Raw genomic sequence first — 19,120 nt, forward strand, 5'->3', positions numbered from 1 at the left:
GTTTCTTCATAGTGTTGACAGTCTTCACAATTTGGTATGTCTGCAGTGGCTGGTACCGGTTTTTCCTTTCCATATTTAGTGCTTACTTCAGGAGCTCTTGTAATGCAGGCTGGGTGGTCACAAAAATCTCTCAGCATTTGTTTGTCTCTTAAGGATTTTATTTCTCCTTTGCTTATGAAGCTTAGTTTGGCTGGATAGGAAATTCTGGGTTGAAAATTCTTTTCTTTAAGAATGTTGAATATTGGCCTTCACTCTCTTCGGCTTGTAGGGTTTCTGCAGAGAGATGCGCTGTTAGTCTGATGGGCTTCCCTTTGTGGGTAACCTGACCTTTCTCTCTGGCTTTCCTTAAGATTTTTTCCTTAACTTCAACCTTGGAGAATCTGACGATTATGTGTCTTGGGGTTGATCTTCTTGAGGAGTATCTTTGTGGTGTTCTCTATATTTCCTGAATTTGAATGTTGGCCTGTCTTGCTAGGTTGGAGATGTTCTCCTGGATAATATCCTGAAGTGTTTTCCACCTTGGTTCCATTCTCCCCATCAGTTTCAGGTACAGGAATCAAATGTAGGTTTGGTCTTTTCAGATAGTCCCATATTTCTTGGAGGATTTGTTCATTCCTTTTCATCCCTTTGTCTCTAATCTTGTGTTTGTACTTTGTTTTATTAAGTTGATCTTCAATCTCTGATATCCTTTCTTCTGCTTGATCAATTCAGGTGTTGGTACTTGTGTATGCTTCACAAAATTCTTGTGCTGTGTTTTTCAGCTCCATCAGGTCATTTATGTTCTTCCTTAAACTGGTTATCCTAGTTAGCAATTCCTCTAATGTTTTCTCAAGGTTCTTAGCTTCCTTACATTGGGTTAGAACATGCTCCTTTAGCTCAGAGGAGTTTGTTATTTCTCACCTTCTGAAGTCTACTTTTGTGAATTCATCCTACTCATTCTCCATCCAGTTTTGTTCCCTTGCTGGCAAGGAGTTGTTAAACTTTGGAGAGGAAGCATTCTGATTTTTGGAATTTTCAGCCTTTTTGCACTGTTTTTTCCTTATCTTTGTGGATTTATCTACTTTTGTTCTTTGGTGTTGGTGACCTTTGGATGGGTTTCTGTGTGGACATCCTTTTTGTTGATATTGATGCTATTCCTTTCTGTTTGTTACTTTTCTTTCTAGCAGTCAGGCCCCTCTGCTGCAGGTCTGCTGGAGTTTGCTGGAGTTCCACTCCAGACCCTGTTTGCCTGGGTATCACCAGCAGAGGCTGCAGAACAGCAAAGATTGCTGCTTGTTCCTTCCTCTAGAAGCTTTGTCCCAGAGGAGCACCCACCAGATGCCAGCTGGAGCTCTCCTGTGTGAGGTGTCTGTCGACCCCTGCTGGGAGGTGTCTCCCCATCAGGAGGCACGGAGGTCAGGGACCCACTTGAGGGGGCAGCTGTCCCTTGGCAGAGCTCAAGCATTGTGCTGGGAGGTCCACTGCTCTCTTCAGAGCCAGCAGGCAGGAACATTTAAGTCTACTTAATCTGTGCCCATAGCCGCCCCTTCCCCCAGCTGCTCTGTCCCGGGGAGATGGGAGTTTTATTGGGGCTGCTGCCCTTCTTTCAGAGATGTCCTGCTGACAGAGGAGGAATCTAGAGAGGCAGTCTGCCTAAAGTGGCTTTGAGGTGCCGCGGTGGGCTCCACTCTGTCCCAACTTCCTGGTGGCTTTGTTTACACCATGATGGAAAAACTGCCTACTCCAGTCTCAGTAATGGCAAATGTCCCTCCCACGACCAAGTTCGAGCATCCCAGATTGACTTCAGACTGCTGTGCTGGCAGCGAGAATTTCAAGCCAGTGGATCTTAGCTTGCTTGGCTCCATTGGGGCAGGATCCACTGAGCTAGACCACTTGGCTCCCTAGCTACAGCCCCCTTTCCAGGGGAGTGAACGGTTCTGTCTCCCTGGCATTCCAGGCACCACTGAGGTTTGAAAAAAAAAAAAATCTCCTGCAGCTAGCTCGGCATCTGCCCAAATGGCTGCCCAGTTTTGTGCTTGAAACCTAGGTCCCTGGTGGTGTAGGCACCTGAGGGAATCTGCTGGTCTGTGGATTGTGAAGACCATGGGAAAAGGGTAGTATCTGGGCTGGAATGCACTGTTCCTCATGGCAGAGTCCCTCAGGGCTTCTTTTGGCTAGGGGAGGGAGTTCCCTGACCCCTTGCACTTCCCAGGGGACATGGCACTCCACCCTGCTTCCACTTGCCCTCTGTGGGCTGCACCCAGTGTCTAACCAGTCCCTATGAGATGAGCTGGTTACCTCAGTCGGAAATGCAGAAGTCACTCACCTTCTGCATTGATCTTGTTGGGAGCTGCAGAGTGGAGCTGTTCCTATTTGGCCATCTTACTCACAACCTCTATAATATGTTTTAAGGTTGGGTTGTGTGATGCCTCCAGCTTTGTTCTTTTGCTTAGCATTGCTTTGGCTATTCATGCTCTTTTTTGGTTCCATGTGAATTTTAAGATTTTTTTTTCTATTTCAGTGAAAAATGACATTGGTATTTTGATAGGGATTGCATCAAATCTGTAGATCGCTTTGGGTAGTACGGTCATTTCAATGATGTTAATTCTTCCAATCCATGAGCATGAAAGGTTTTTCTATTTGTTTGTGTCATCTTCAATTTATTTCATCAGAGTTTTATAGTTTTCCTTGTAGAAGTGTTTTACCTCCTTGGTTAAATTTACTCCTAGATATTTTAATTAATTAATTAATTAATTTGCAGTTACCATTAATAGGATTACGTTATTGATTTTTTCCTTGGCTGGTTCATTACTGATTTATAGAAACACTACTGATTTTTCTATGTTGATTTTGTGTTCTTCAACTTTCGTGAATTCATTGATCAGATCTAAGAGTTTATTTTTTTGGTGGAGTCTTTAAATTGATTTAGATATAAGATTATGTCATCTGCAAAAAGGAGCACCTTGCCTTGCTCTTTTGCAATTTAGATACCTTTTATTTCTTTCTCTTGCCTGATTTCTCTGGCTAGGACTTCTACTATTATGTTGAACAGGAGTGGTGGAAGTGGAAATCTTTGTCTTGTTCCAGTTCTTAAAGGAAAGGCTGTTAACTTTTCTCCATTCGATATGATGTTAGCTGTGGGCTTATCATATATGGCCTTTATTATGTTGAGGTATGTTCCTTCTAGGCCAGGTTTGTTGAGATTTTATCACTAAGGGATGTTGAATTTTATCAAATGCTTTTTCTTTATGTATTGAGATGATCATAATGGTTTTTCTGTTAATGTGATAAGTCACATTTATTGATTTGCACAGGTTGAACCATCCCACTTGATCATGGTATATTATCTTTTTCATAGGCTGTTGGATATGGTTTACTAGCATTTTGTTGAGGATTTTTGTATTTATAGTTACCGAGGATATTGGCCTGTAGTTTTCTTTCTTTCTTTCTTTCTTTTCTGTGTCCTTTTTTTTGCTATCAGGTTAATGCTGGCCTCATAGAATGAGTTAGGAAGAATTCCCTTCTCTAATTTTCTGGAATAGTTTAAGGAGAATTGGTGCTAATTCTTTGTATGTTTGGTGGAATTTGGCAGTGAAGACATCCAGTTCTGGACTTTTATTTGTTGGGAGACTTTTTATTATTAATTAAATCTCATTATTTGTTATTGGTCTGTTCAGGTTTTTAAAATTTCTTCCTGATTCAATCTTGGTAGGTTGTATGTGTCTAGGAATTTACCTATTTTCTCTAAGTTTTCCAATGTTATAGTGTATAGTTGTTCTTAATAATCTCTGACTATCTTTTGTATTGCTGTGGTATCCATTGTAATGTCTCTTTTTTCATTTCTGATTTTACTTGTGTCTTTTTTTCCCTTGGTTAATCTACCTAGTAGTTTATCAATTTTGCTTATCTTTTCAGAAAACCAACTTTTTGTTTCATCGATCCTTCGTAATGTTAAACCTCAATTTTGTTTAGTTCTGCTCTGATCTTTATTATTTCTTTTCTGTTAATTTTGGGCTTGGTTTATTCTTGCCTTTTTAGTTTCTTGAGGTGCACTGGTAGATTATTTATTTGAAATCTTTCTACTTTTTTGCTGTAGGCATTTATTGCTATAAACCTCTCTTAACCCTGCTTTTGTTGTATCCCATAGGTTTTAGTATGTTGTATTTAGGTTTTCACTGTTTCAAGAAATTTTTTTATTTTTCCCCTTAATTTCTTCCTTGACCCAGTGGTAGTTCAGGAGCATATTGTTTAGTTTTTATGTATTTAAACACTTTCCAAAGTTCTGTTGTTATTGGTTTCTAGGTTTATTCTATTTTGTTCTGAGAAGATACTTGATATAATTTCAATTTTTAAGATTCTTTTGAGACTTGTTTTGTGTCCTAGCATATGGTCTGTTCTGGAGAATATTCCATGTACTTATGAAAAGAATGTATATTCTGTAGCTTTTGGATGAAATGTCTGTTAGGTCCATTTGGTCCAATGTGCAGTTTAAATATAATGTTTCTTTGTTTATTTTCTGTCTAGATAATTTATCTAATGTTGAGAGTGGGGCGTTTATGTCACCAACAATTATTGTATTGGAATCTATCTCTCCCTTATATTTAATATTTGCTTTATATATCTGGATGCTCTGGTGTTAGGTGCATGTTTAGAACTGTTATATCATTTTGCTGAACGGATCCCTGTATCATTATATAATGACCTCTCATCTCTTTTTACTATTTTTGACTTAAAGTATGTTTTATCTGATATAAATATAGCTTCTCTTGCTAATTTTTGGTTTCTACTTGTATGAAATATCTTTTTCTATCCCTCTATTTTCAGTGCATATGTGTCTTTATAGGTGAAGTAAGTTTTTTATAGACAGCATATAGTTGAGTCTTGCTTTTTAAAATCCATTGAACCAGTTTATATCTTTTAAGTGGAAAGTTTAAGGTTTACATTCAAGCTTATTAATATGTGAGTGCTGATTCTTGTAATGTTATTAATTGATTTCTGATTATTTTGAATATCCTTTATTTCTTTCTTCCTCTTTTATTGTTTATTATTGTGGTTTTTTGTAGGGATAGCACTTGAGTCTTCTATTCCTCATTTGTGTGCTTGCTCTACCAGTGGGTTATATAATTTTGGTATTTTCATGATGGTAGATACCATCCTTTCACTACTATGTGTATGATTCCCTTAAGCATTTCTTGTATGGCTGGTCTAGTGGTGATGAATTCCCTCTGCTTTTGCTTTTCTGGGAAAGACTTTATTTCTCCTTTATTTATGAATGATAACTTTTCTGGGTGGTGTATCCTTGGCTGGCAGTCTTTTTTCCTTCAGCTCTTTGAATGTATTGTTGCATTCTCTCCTGACCTGTAAGGTTTCTGTTAAGAAATCTAGTGTTCATCTGATGGGGCTTCCTTTATAAGTGACTAGTCACTTTTCCTGTTTTTATAATTTCATTTTTTGTCTTTGACTTTTGACAGTTTGATGATAATGTGCTGTGAATAAGAAGACATTTTGAAATTGTATCTGTTTGGAAATATTTGAGCTTCTTGCATTTGGATGTCTGTATCTCTTGCTAGACTTAGGAAGTTTTCAGCTACTATTTTTTATATAGGTTTCTATTCCCTTCATTTTCTGTTCCCTTTCTGGGACACTGAGAATTTGAATATTTGGTCACTTTGTGGTGCTCCATATGTGATGTAGGCTTTGTTTGTTCTTTAGAATTCTCTTTTCTTTATTTTTTTGTCTGACTGGGTTATTTCAGAAAACCAGTTTTCAAGTTGTGAAGTTTTTTCTTCTGCTTAATCTAGTCTATTGTTGAAGCTTTCAAGTGTATTTTGTATTTCATTCAATGAATTCTTCAGTTCCAGAATTTCTGTTTGATACTTTTTAATGATATTGATCTATTTGCTAAGTTTCTCATTCATACCCTGAATTGTTTTTCTGACTTCGTTTATTGTTTTTCTTAGTTCTTTTGTATCTCACTGAGCTTCAATATTATTTTAAATTCTTTTTCCAGGAATTTCTGGAAGAAATTCATAAATTTCTTAATTGAAATCTGTTGCTGGAGAATTATTGTGTTCTTGTGGAGGTGTTTATATTTTCTTGCTTTTCCATATTTTTTGTGTCCTTATGTTGATATATGCACATCTGGTGTAATAGTCATCTCTTCCAAGTTTTTGACTTTGATTTTGTAGGGAAAGACTATTTTCTAAAGACGTATCTATGGTTCTGTTTATGTAGGGCACTTTCGCTTTGATTCCATGTGTGTATACACTAGTATAGTCCCCATATGGTTTCTTCAGCTATAAACACATCAGTAATGTCTCTGATTTTCTCAGTGGATTAGGTTGCAATTTTTAGTGGAGGCCATGTTTAAAGTTTTGCTGGGGATGGAGACATCACATGGTCCAGTTCTCAGGACCCATTGGTCACAGTGGCAGGCTGAGTGTGCCTATCATTGGGCCCCTCAGCAGTGTCATGGGCACTGATGTTAGCAGGTCCAGGTGGGTGATTTTTGGACCTCTGGGCAGCTTACTCAGGTGTGGAGGCAGTGGCAATGTTAATCAGGCAAGTGGGAAGGTCCTTGAGCCCTTGGGCAGTGGGCATGACATGGACAATGGCAGTAGCAGTGGTGGGAGTACCCTCTGGCTTCCATGTGGTCTGTGCTGGTGTTGGTGGTGGCTGTGACGGCCTGGGCAGGTTAGTTTCTGGGCCTGCAGGTGGCTTTGGTGGATGAATGCCAGCTGTGGTGGTAGTGGCAGGTTGGTTGGGCTCATCCTTAGGCCACTGGGCATGTGCTTGGGCACTGCGAAGGAGTATAGAGTTGGGGCAGGTGGGTCTGTTCTCACACTCCTTGGTGGTGTCTGTGGTAGCTGGCTGCGGTAGGCAAGGATGGGGTGATTCCCAGGCCCCTGGTGGAATCTTCAGGAGGGGGGTGGCAGTGGCTGTGTTGTGAAGATGGGGTTCAATACATCTTCAGATGAGTGTGGCAGTGGGTCTGTTGTGAAGGTGGCACCTGCTGCTGGTGAAGATGGGGTTGCTTTTAGTGGCAGCAGCCACAAACAGATGGCTGGGGAGCACATGCTTCAGCAATAAATGGTGGCTATATGCAGGGTAACTTTCCTCAGGGCACTTTTAAATGTATGATGGCTCTGCTATTGGCTGTGGTGTGGTCACTGCCAGTGGCTCTGTCTTTGGTCCTGGTGAGAGCAGCCAGCAATGGTACCTGGGTATGATCAGTGGATGTCAATGGGGCTTTGGAGATATGGAGGTGTAGGAGTTACTGGGCTCCTAGGTGGGATGCATTCTGGTAGGGGCTGGGCCTTCAGGATAGCACCTTGTGAGTACCAGATGCCTCTAGTCAGCTGTCTTAAATCCCTTTCAATATTATTATTATTATTATTATTATTTTCTTTTTTTTATTATTATACTTTAAGTTTTAGGGTACATGTGCACAATGTGCAGGTTAGTTACATATGTATACATGTGCCGTGCTGGTGTGCTGCACCCATTAACTTGTCATTTAGCATTAGGTATATCTCCTAATGCTATCCCTCCCCCCTCCCCCCACCCCACAACAGTCCCCAGAGTGTGATGTTCCCCTTCCTGTGTCCATGTGTTCTCATTGTTCAATTCCACCTATGAGTGAGAACATGCGGTGTTTGGTTTTTTGTCCTTGCGATAGTTTGCTGAGAATGATGATTTCCGATTTCATCCATGTCCCTACAAAGGACATGAACTCATCATTTTTTATGGCTGCATAGTATTCCATGGTGTATATGTGCCACATTTTCTTAATCCACTCTATCATTGTTGGATATGTGGGTTGGTTCCAAGTCTTTGCTATTGTGAATAGTGCCACAATAAACATATGTGTGCATGTGTCTTTATAGCAGCATGATTTATAATCCTTTGGGTATATACCCAGTAATGGGATGGCTGGGTCAAATGGGGTTTCTAGTTCTAGATCCCTGAGGAATCGCCACACTGACTTCCACAATGGTTGAACTAGTTTACAGTCCCACCAACAGTGTAAAAGTGTTCCTATTTCTCCACATCCTCTCCAGCACCTGTTGTTTCCTGATTTTTTAATGATTGCCATTCTAAATGGTGTGAGATGGTATCTCATTGTGGTTTTGATTTTCATTTCTCTGATGGCCAGTGATGGTGAGCATTTTTTCATGTGTTTTTTGGCTGCATAAGTGTCTTCCTGACTTCAAACTATACTACAAGGCTACAGTAACCAAAACAGCATGGTACTGGTACCAAAACAGAGATATAGATCAATGGAACAGAACAGAGCCCTCAGAATTAATGCCGCATATCTACAACTATCTGATCTTTGACAAACCTGAGAAAAACAAGCAATGGGGAAAGGATTCCCTATTTAATAAATGGTGCTGGGAAAACTGGCTAGCCATAAGTAGAAAGCTGAAACTGGACCCCTTCCTTACACCTTATACAAAAATTAATTCAAGATGGATTAAAGACTTAAACGTTAGACCTAAAACCATAAAAACCCTAGAAGAAAACCTAGGCATTACCATTCAGGACATAAGCAAGGGCAAGGACTTCATGTCTAGAACACCAAAAGCAATGGCAACAAAAGCCAAAATTGACAAATGGGATCTAATTAAACTAAAGAGCTCTGCACAGCAAAAGAAACTACCATCAGAGTGAACAGGCAACCTACAAAATGGGAGAAAATTTTCGCAACCTACTCATCTGACAAAGGACTAATATCCAGAATCTACAATGAACTCAAACAAATTTACAAGAAAAAAACAAACAACCCCATCAAAAAGTGGGCGAAGGATATGAACAGACACTTCTCAATATTATTTTTAAAACTGTAATTTTCTCCTAGTATTTTCATGGCTTCACTTTTCCTATTTAATTTTTTATGCGCTTGAATTTACTTTTTAGTAAATAGTAAGATAGAGATCACTTCTTTTTTTAAAAAAGAAAATGCTACTAGCTTTACAACTTATTTTATAATCCAACTTCTTCCCATTGATATGGAATTTTACCTTTATTTTACCCTAAAACCTCAAATGTATGCAATTCCATTTAGAAAGTTTTAGTTCTAGTCCACAGATCTATCAATCCTGGAACATGTTATATCAGATAAAAATATTTTTAGCTTTCTGTAATGTCTGGCAAGATGTATCTGCTCATCAGTCTCTATCAGAATTTTGCTGATTATTCTTCTTTTTAAAAGCTGCATTGTGGTGTAATTGACATAAAATAGACTGCATATGTTTAACATGAACAACTTGATTTGTTTTGGCATAGGTATATACCTGTGAAACCATTATTACAATCAAGATAATATATTCATGACCCCCAAATTTTTGCTGTGACCCTTTGAGGTCACTATCTCTTGTTCCTTCCTGTCTCTCTCATTCCCAAGCAATCATTTACTGATCTTCTTTTTGTAACTATGAGGTTAGTTTGCATTTCCTAAGATTCTATACATGTGAAATCATATATGTAAAGTCTTTTTTCTGACTTCTTTCATTCAGTGTAATTTTTCTTTCAGATTCATCCTTCTTGTTGTATGTATCAGCAGTTCATACTTTTTACAGCTGACTAACATTCTTTTTTTTTTTTTTTGAGACAGAGTCTTGCTCTCTCACCCAGGCTGGAGTGCAGTGGTGCAATCTCGGCTCACTGCAAGCTCCGCCTCCTGGGTTCGTGCCATTCTCCTGCCTCAGCCTCCAGAGTAGCTGGGACTACAGGCGCCGCCACCATGCCCAGCTAATTTTTTTTTTTGTATTTTTAGTAGAGAAGGGGTTTCACTGTGTTAGCCAGGATGATCTTGATCGCCTGACCTTGTGATCCACCCACCTCGGCCTCCCAAAGTGCTGGGATTACAGGCGTGAGCCACCGCACCCGACCTCTAACATTCTATTGTATGAATGTATTAGTTGGCTTGGGCTGCCACAACAAAATGCCAATAGACTAGGTGGTTTAACCAACAGAAATTTATTTTTCACAGTTTGGAGGCTGGGAAGTCCAAGATCAAGGTATCAGATGATTCAATTTCTGATGAGGTCTCTCTTCCTGGCTTGCAGTTGCCTTCTCACTATATCTTCATATGGCCTTTCCTCTGTGCATGCACACAGAGAGTTTCCTCTTTTTATAAGGCCACGCATCACATTATGAGGGCCCCACTCACATGACCTAATCTAACTCTAATTACCTCTCAAAGGTTCCATCTCTAAATACCATCACACTGGGGACTAGAGCTTTAATGTATGCATTTTAGGCAGACACAAACATTCAGTCCATAACAACTTAAAAAATCCATTGAGGTATTGGTGGACATATATGTTGTTTATAATTTCTGACTATTACAAATCAATCTGCTATTAATATTTATATATGAGGTATATACCTGTATTTCTCTTGGGTAAATATTTATAAGTAGAATGGCTGGATCATGTGTTGAAATAAGTGGATCATATCATAAAAAAGTTTTGTCTTTTAAAAAAATTGCCAGTTTCCCAAAGTGGTTGTACCATTTTTTATACCCACTATAATTGTATGACAGTTCCATGTTATCTTTGATAACACGTGGCCAGTGGTAATAATTTTAGGCATTCTTACAGGTGTGTGGTAGCCTACATAGTGGTATCTCATTGTGCTTTTAATTTGCATTGCCCTAATGACTAATGATTTCAAGAACATTTTCCTATGTTTATTTACCTTCTGTATGTCTTCTTTGGAGAAGTTTCTGGTAAAATCTTTTGCCTCCTCCCTTTTTTTTTATTGGGTTGTTTGGTTTCTCATTATTGAATTTTGAGAGTTCTTTATATAGATATAAGTTCTTTATCATATATACAATTTGCACACATTTTCTTCCAACCTGTAGCTTGTCTTTTCTTTCTCTTAGAAATTTTTTTTGAAGAGTGGAAGCTCTTAATTTTGATGAAGTGTAATTTATCAATTTCTTCTTTTATGTATTGTGTTTTTGCTGTCATAACTAAGACATCTTTCCCTAACCCAAGACTATAAATTTTTTTTTCTAGAAGTTTTATGGTTTTCAGTTTTACAGTTAGGACTGTAATCCATTTTGAGTTAATTTTTGTGTTTTGTATGAGGTATGGATGAAAATTCTTTTTTTTGCATATTGTAAATTGTATTGTTTAAAAAATTTTAATCTCTAATCATTTCTAGAATACCTAAATAAAACTGATTAATCTTGCTAAAGTCACTTATTAGCAACTGTAGTTATTTCTTTGGTAATTTTCAAGCAATTTTTTACATAGAGGATGATTTTGCCAGGAAACAAAGGCAGTTTCTTTCTTCTTTCTAGTTTAGATGCCTTTTATTTCTTTTTCTTGTCTTATTGAACTAGTCAGAACTTTCCAGTCCAATATTGTATGAACATGGTGAGAAAAGGCATCATTGCCTTTTTCCTGTTCGTAAGGAAAAAGCAATCAGTCATTCTCCATTAAATATGATATTAGCTTTAAGTTTTTTAAATAGATGCTATCTATCAGATTGAGGAAGTTCTCTTCTACCCTTGCTGTGCTAAGAGTTTTTAGCAGAAACGCTGAATTTTGTCAAATGCTCTTCCTGCATTTGTTGAGATGATCATATGATTTTTCTTTTTAGGCTGTTAATATGGTGAATTACATTGATTAATTTTTGAATGTTAAAACAATCTTGCTTTTTGTAAATGGATCCTATTCAGCCATGTTGTGACATCTTCTTATATGTAATGTCTGTCTCTTTTTCATATTCCCAAAGCTTCTGGCCTCATGAAAGAAGGTAGAAAATATTTCATCTTCTTCAATTTTCTGTAAGAGTTTTTGTAGAATTGGCATCATTTGTTCCTTAAATGTTTGGTAGAATTCTCCAGCAAAGTCATATGGGCCTGGAGGTGTTTTTTGTTTTGTTTTGTTTTGTTTTTTGTTTTTTTTTTGTTTGTTTGGGGGGGTGGTTAAATTACAAATTTAGTTAATTTAATAGGCTATTTAGATTATCTATTTATACTTGGATGAAATTAGTAGTTTGTGTCTTTCAAGAAATTTACCTATTTCTTCTAAATTGTCAAATTTATTGGCATAATGTTCATTATAATATTTTCTTATTTTAAAAAATATATGTAAAATATGTAGTGTTGTTACCTTTATTATTTCTGACAATGGGTAATTTGTGTCTTCTCTCTTTTTTCCTCTGATTGGCTTGGCTGCAGCTTTAGCAATTTTATTGATCTTCTTAAAGAAGTAGCATTGGGTTTCATTAATTTTTCATTGACTTTATATATTTTATTAATATCTACTCTGATTTTTTCATAAGTTTTCTTCTTCTACTTTGGTTTTAATTTGTTCTTTGGCTTCTAGTTTCTTTTCTATTTTCTTATTCCCTTTTTTAAAGATATTTTAAATGTAACTTTATTTTGATAAAGGAATGGGAATGACAGTAACAAACAAGATTTCACCACTGAATATTGTGATGTGACTGTAGCAGTCTTTTTTTTTGGACGGGGGGATGGAGTCTCGCTCTGTTGCCAGGCTGGAGTGCTGTGGTGTGATCTCCACTCACTGCAACCTCCGACTCCCTGGTTCAAGTGATTCTCCTGCCTCAGCCTCTTGAGTAGCTGGGATTACAGGCCCGCACCACCACCCCTGGCTAATTTTTGTATTTTTAGTAGAGACAGAGTTTCACTATGTTGACCAGGATGGTCTCGATCTTCTGACCTCGTGATCAGCCTGCCTCAGCCTCCCAAAGTGCTGGGATTACAGGCGTGAGCCACCGCACCTGGCCGAATGTAGCAGTCTTATATTTGAAACTCTAGGAATCAACTGCATTCCAAAACAGCTAAATATGCAGGTCCAAACAATGAAGGTATTTTTTAAACTGCCACATTCACTCCGAAGCCCACTCATCTCCTTCAGCATCCCACAGATGAAGCACATGTTCCGCTTAGCTAGATAACAATGAGGTGGCACGCACGCTGCACTGCTGACATCACAGGACAACTGCCTATAAAACTAAGACTTCTGACACTGGGCTCCAGCTTCATTCTTACAGGTCATTATCCTAATCCGGGAGAGCAGTTGTCTGAGCAACCTCTAAGTCATGCTCATACTGTGCTGCCAAAGCTGGGTCCATGACAACCTCCGGTGGGGAGAGAGCAGACATGGCAACAAATTCCAAGTTAGGGTCTCCAATGGGCTACCTAGCAAGCCAGTGGAAGGGCTTTTCAAAGTTGTAGTTACTTTTGGCAGAAATGTCGTAGTACTGAAGATTGTTCTTTTGGTGGAAGACAATGGATTTTGCCTTCCCTTTCCTCTTCTTAATATCCACTTTGTTGCCACACAACACGATGGAGATGTTTTCACACGCTCTCACCTGATCTCTATGCCAGATAGGCACATGTAAGTAACTCTTGATGTTACATCAAACATTATAATGGCACACTGGGCTTGGATATAATAGCCATCTCTCAGTCCACCGAATTTCTCCCGGCTGGCTGTGTCCCATACATTGAACTTAATAGATCCTCTGTTGGTGTGGAACACTAGGGGATGAACCTCAACACCTAAGGTGGCTATACACTTCTCAAATTCACCAGTCAAATGACGTTTCACGAAGGTCATTTTCCCAATACCACCATCACCAACCAATACAAGTTTGAACTGGACCTGGGGTTCTCCCTGTCTAGTCATCCCGGCGTTCTTTCCAGAAGCATCTCCGCACCCTTCCACCTGAGCTCTTATTCCTTTTTTTTTTTTTTTTAATTGGGTCTCACTGTGTCACCCAGGCTGAAGTGCAGTGGTGTGATATGGCTCACTGCTGCCTTGAACTCCTGGGCTCAAGCAATCTTCCTGCCTTAGCCTCCCAAGTAGCTGATACAGTAGGCACGTGCCACCATGCCTGGCTAAGATTTTTTTTTTTCTTTGTAGAGACAGGATCTCTCTCCATTGCCCACACTGGTCTCAAACTCCTGACCTCAAGCAATCATCCAACCTCAGCCTTCTGAGTACCGGGATTACAAGTGTGAGCCACTGTGCCCAGCTCCTGTTTCTACTTTCTTAAGGTACAAGTTGAGGTCATTGATCTGAGACCTTTCCACTGTTCTAATATGGATGTTCAGTGTTATGGATTTACCTCCAAATATTGTTTTAACTGCATCTCACAAAATTTAGAATGTGTATTTTCTCTTTCATTCAGTCCCACATAATTAGAAATTTTCTATTTCGTTTCTTTTACTCATGGATCATTTAAAAGAACATTGTTTAGTTTCAATATACTTGAGGATTTTCTAGATTTTTTTCTGTTTTTGATTTATAATCTAATTTATTGTGCTCATAGTACATACTTTGCATGGTTTGAATCCTTTTAAATTTATGGAGGCATATTTTGTGACCCAGAAAATGGTATGTTTTGGAAAATGTTTCATGTGCACTTGGGAAGAATATATATTACAGTTTAGTATTGTGGGATGGATTATTCTATAAATATCAATTAGGTCAAGTTGATTGATGGTGTTCAACTCATATTCTTACTGATTTTCTGTTTACTGGTTTTATTAACAACTGAACAAGGATTTTTGAAATATCTGACTATAATTCTGAATTTGCCTCTTTTTTGTTGTACTTTGATCAGCTTTTGTTTCATGTGTTTTGATGCTCTGCCTCTTTATCATATGAAATGACCTTTTCATTCTCAATAATAATCTATGTTCTGAAATCTATTTTATCCTATTTTAATATAGCCATTTCATCTTTCTTTTCATAGGGTTAGCGTGGTATATCTTTTTCCATTCATTTACTTTTAGTTAATTTGTGTTTTATGTTAAAACTTTTTTTTCTTCTGTAGCAGCATATAGAGTTGGGTCTTGCCTTTTATTTCTTAAATTCAATCTGAGAATCTCTGCCTTTCACTGTGGTGTTTAGACCATTTACATTTAATGTGATATTTGATATGATGAGTCTAAATTTACTCTCTTGCTATTTTTTTCTCTCTATTCTTTGTCTATTATCTTTTTCTCTCTTTTTCTATTTTCTATTTCTTATCTTTTCCCATTTTTAAATAATTGACTACTTTATACTTCCAGTTTATATTCATTGTTGGCTTATTAGTTATAATGCTTTGCTGTGTAATTTTAGTGATAGTTTTGGTGTTTATAGAAAATATCTTTAACTTTTTACACTCTACCTTCTGGTAATATACTGCTTCATATTTTTATAAAAATATTACCACAGTATACTTCCATTTTCTCCTCCAAGCCTTTGCACCACTGTTGTCATACATTTTATTTCTACATATGTCATAAACCCCCCAAAATATTATTATTTTTGCTTCATATAGTCACATATCTTTTAAAGATACTTAATTAGTAATAAAAATCATTTTAAAAACATGTAGTTACCATTTTTGGTGCTTTTAATTTGAGCACAGATTATTATTTCCATCTGTTATTTTTCTTCTGGCTGAAGGACTTTTTATGTCATTTCTTGTATTTAAGCTCTGTTAGTGATGAATTATTTCAATTTTTGTATGCTTCAAAGAGTAGTTTGTTTTTGAAAAATATTTTTGCTGTGTAAAAGATGGCACAAGTATACATGTGTACCTAACCTGCACATTGTGCACATGTACCCTAAAACTTAAAGTATAATAATAATAAAATAAAATAAAATAATCATTTGTTTTTTTTCAGTACTTTATATTTCTCTACTGTCATCTACATTACATTGTTTCTGATGAAAATCTAATGCCATCCTAATGTTTGTCCCTCCCTACCCCACTCAGGACAACAGATGTTCCTGTGTATGTAATGTTTTTTTCCTTATGGCTACTTTTAAGATGTTTTTCTCTCTATCATCATAATTTTAAGCAGTTCGATCATGTTGTGACTTGGTTTCTTTTTATTTATTTATTTTTGTGTGTGTGTGCTTACAGTTCATTGAGCATCTCGGATATGTGGACTTTTGTACTTCATTAAATTGAAAATATTTTGGCCATTATCTTTTCAAATATTACCTTGACCTTTTTTTTCTTTAAGAACTCTAATTACATGCATATTAGACAAGTCGAATTTGTCACTTAGCTCACTGATGACTCTGTTAAATCTTTTTTAGACATTGTGTTTTATTTGGGATAATTTCCATTGTCTTTAAATTAACTAATATTTTCTTCTGCAATGAATAATCTGGCATTAATCTCATGGCAAAAATCTCATATTTTTCTTCTTGAACATTCTAATTTTTTATTTCTAGATGTTTAGATTTGTGTTATGTTTTTATTTTTCATAATTCTGCTTAACATGTTCAATTTTACTTCTTATTGTTTGAACATATGAAATATAGTTATAATAATTGTATAAACATCCATTTTCATTAATTCTATAATCTATATAATTTCTGTGTCAATTTTGATTGCTTACTTTTTCTCATTATTGTTCATATTTTCCTGCTTTTTTGCATGTCTAATAATTTTTAATTAAATGCCAGTCATTGTGAATTTTGCCTTGTGTTCTGGGTATTCTTGTATTTCAACAATTCTTCTCAAATTTTGTTGTTTGAAGCACTTAAGTTACTTGGAAACAGTTTGATTTTAGCAGGTCTTTTTTTGAATTGGGATCAAAGTAGAATTGAGTCTAAGGGCTAATATTTCCCTAGCACTATATTGATACAAAACCCTTCTATGTACTTTATACAATGCTTTTGGAATGATGAGGTTTTAGACTTTGTTGATGAGAATAGGAGCTATTCTTCTGCGTGAACTCTGTGTTCTTCCCCATTAACCTTTTGGGTGGTTATTTTCCTGGTCTCAGTTATTTTTCACACACGCATAAACTGGTTAGTACTTAGTTGAAGACCTGATGTGGACACTGCAGATCTCTGAAGCCCTCTCCTCTCTGTATCTCTGCTCTACAGAGTCTACTTGCTGTGGTATCCATAGGCTCCCAGCAACATTTTCTCTACTCAGGGTGACTACTGGACTCTGCCTATGTTTTTCTTTCTTGTATCATGGCCTGGAAACTCTTTTTAGGTAATATCTAGGCAATCATAGGACTCACTTTGTTCATTATTCCCATTTCTCAGAGATCAATGTTTTTTGTAGCATGAATTTTAATGTTTTGAAAATTATTGTTTGATAAATTTTGTTGATTTAGTTGTTTCAGGAGTATAACCAGTATATATGGTCCTTGTTACTTTGTCTTGGCAAGAAGCATAAATTTCCGAGTATCTATTTTTTACGCAAGGTTGTAGACCTAACCCTTGCTGCATGTATTAAAATCATGTGGAGAGCTTTTAAATAAGAACTTGTCTCTGAGATTCTGATTTAATTGGTCTGGAATGATGTTTGTGTGAAGTGTTTAAGTGTTATACCCCTTATACCACTATTGTAGTTGCTTTAGTTCTCTGTTGCTTTTTAATTGCCACAGATAACACTATTAAAAGTGTCGCTTACTTTAGCTAACTGATGACCATCAAAGTCCTTTAACAGTTTGCCTGTTTATTTATTCATTTATTTTTAGAGATGGGGTCTTGCTATGTTGTTCAGGCTGAAGTGCATTGGTATAATCATAGCTTAGCTCACTGCAGCCTGAACTTCTGGGCTCAAGTGATCCTTCTGCCTCAGCATCCCAAGTAGCTTGGACTACAGGTATGTGCCATCATGCCCAGTGGTTTGCCCATATTTTGACATGTAAAATTAAGTCATGTCATTTGGTACTCTTAAAAAATAAAGGTAGCTGAATGGATGTTTATCTTACTCCATCAGGAAGATTTTGGTGCTGGATACGATGCAGTTGATGAGTAGTCTCATTTTCTTCTTACTCTTAAATGACAGTTCACGACTTACACACATTTCATGGGTCATACAAGGTCACATAACAAAATTGGAATTAGTGTGCTTTAAATTGGAAAGGAAACAGATCATTTTGATTTAATATTTACATTTTAACTAGAAATTTTGCACCCCTAAAAAAACTACAGTGCCCTACATTTTCAAACTTTATTAATTGAATCTTAACTTCAGGTTCTTTCTAACAGATACAACAATCACTATAACTTGGTGCTGAAAATCTATCTGCCTAATACCCAACTTCATTCCAAAAGGTATAATACATTTTCCTAGAAGATTTCTACAATTACCCAATCTAGCTGGCTGTTTAGGTTGTTAACTTTGTTATGCTGGTGAATTATATATGAGCTTTAGAAATGACCATCTTTAAGAAATTCTTTTTTTTAAATTTTATTATTATTATACTTTAAGTTTTAGGGTACATGTGCACAACGTGCAGGTTTGTTACATATGTATACATGTGCCATGTTGGTGTGCTGCACCCATTAACTCGTCATTTAGCATTAGGTATATCTCCTAATGCTATCCCTCCCCCCTCCCCCACCCCACAACAGGCCCCGGTGTGTGATGTTCCCCTTCCTGTGTCCATGTGTTCTCATTGTTCAATTCCTACCTATGAGTGAGAACATATGGTGTTTGGTATTTTGTCCTTGTGATAGTTTGCTGAGAATGATAGTTTCCAGTTTCATCCATGTCCCTACAAAGGACATGAACTCATCATTTTTTATGGCTGCATAGTATTCCATAGTGTATATGTGCCACATTTTCTTAATCCAGCCTATTGTTGTTGGAGATTTGGGTTGGTTCCAAGTCTTTGCTATTGTGAATAGTGCCGCAATAAACATACGTGTGCATGTGTCTTTATAGCAGCATGATTTATAATCCTTTGGGTATATACCCAGTAATGGGATGGCTGGGTCAAATGGTATTCCTAGTTCTAGATCCCTGAGGAATCGCCACACTGACTTCCACAATGGTTGAACTAGTTTATAGTCCCACCAACAGTGTAAAAGTGTTCCTATTTCTCCACATCCTCTCCAGCACTTGTTGTTTCCTGACTTTTTAATGATCGCCATTCTAACTGGTATGAGATGGTATCTCATTGTGGTTTTGATTTGCATTTCTCTGATGGCCAGTGATGATGAGCATTTTTTCATCTGTTTTTTGGCTGCATAAATGTCTTCTTTTCAGAAATGTCTTTTCATATCCTTTCCCCACTTTTTGATGGGGTTGTTTGTTTTTTTTCTTGTAAATTTGTTTGAGTTCATTGTAGATTCTGGATATTAGCCCTTTGTCAGATGAGTAGGTTGCAAAAATT

At 37.0% G+C, this 19,120-nt stretch overlaps 1 pseudogene; it reads right to left on the reverse strand.

Annotated features, from left to right (window-relative positions):
* Positions 1 to 13,011: 13,011 nt before the first annotated feature.
* Positions 13,012 to 13,655, reverse strand: LOC101057652 (GTP-binding nuclear protein Ran-like; annotated as a pseudogene).
* Positions 13,656 to 19,120: the final 5,465 nt, after the last annotated feature.

This window comes from Pan troglodytes, chromosome 3, assembly GCF_028858775.2.
Source record: "Pan troglodytes isolate AG18354 chromosome 3, NHGRI_mPanTro3-v2.0_pri, whole genome shotgun sequence".
NCBI classification, from domain to species: Eukaryota; Metazoa; Chordata; class Mammalia; order Primates; family Hominidae; genus Pan; species Pan troglodytes.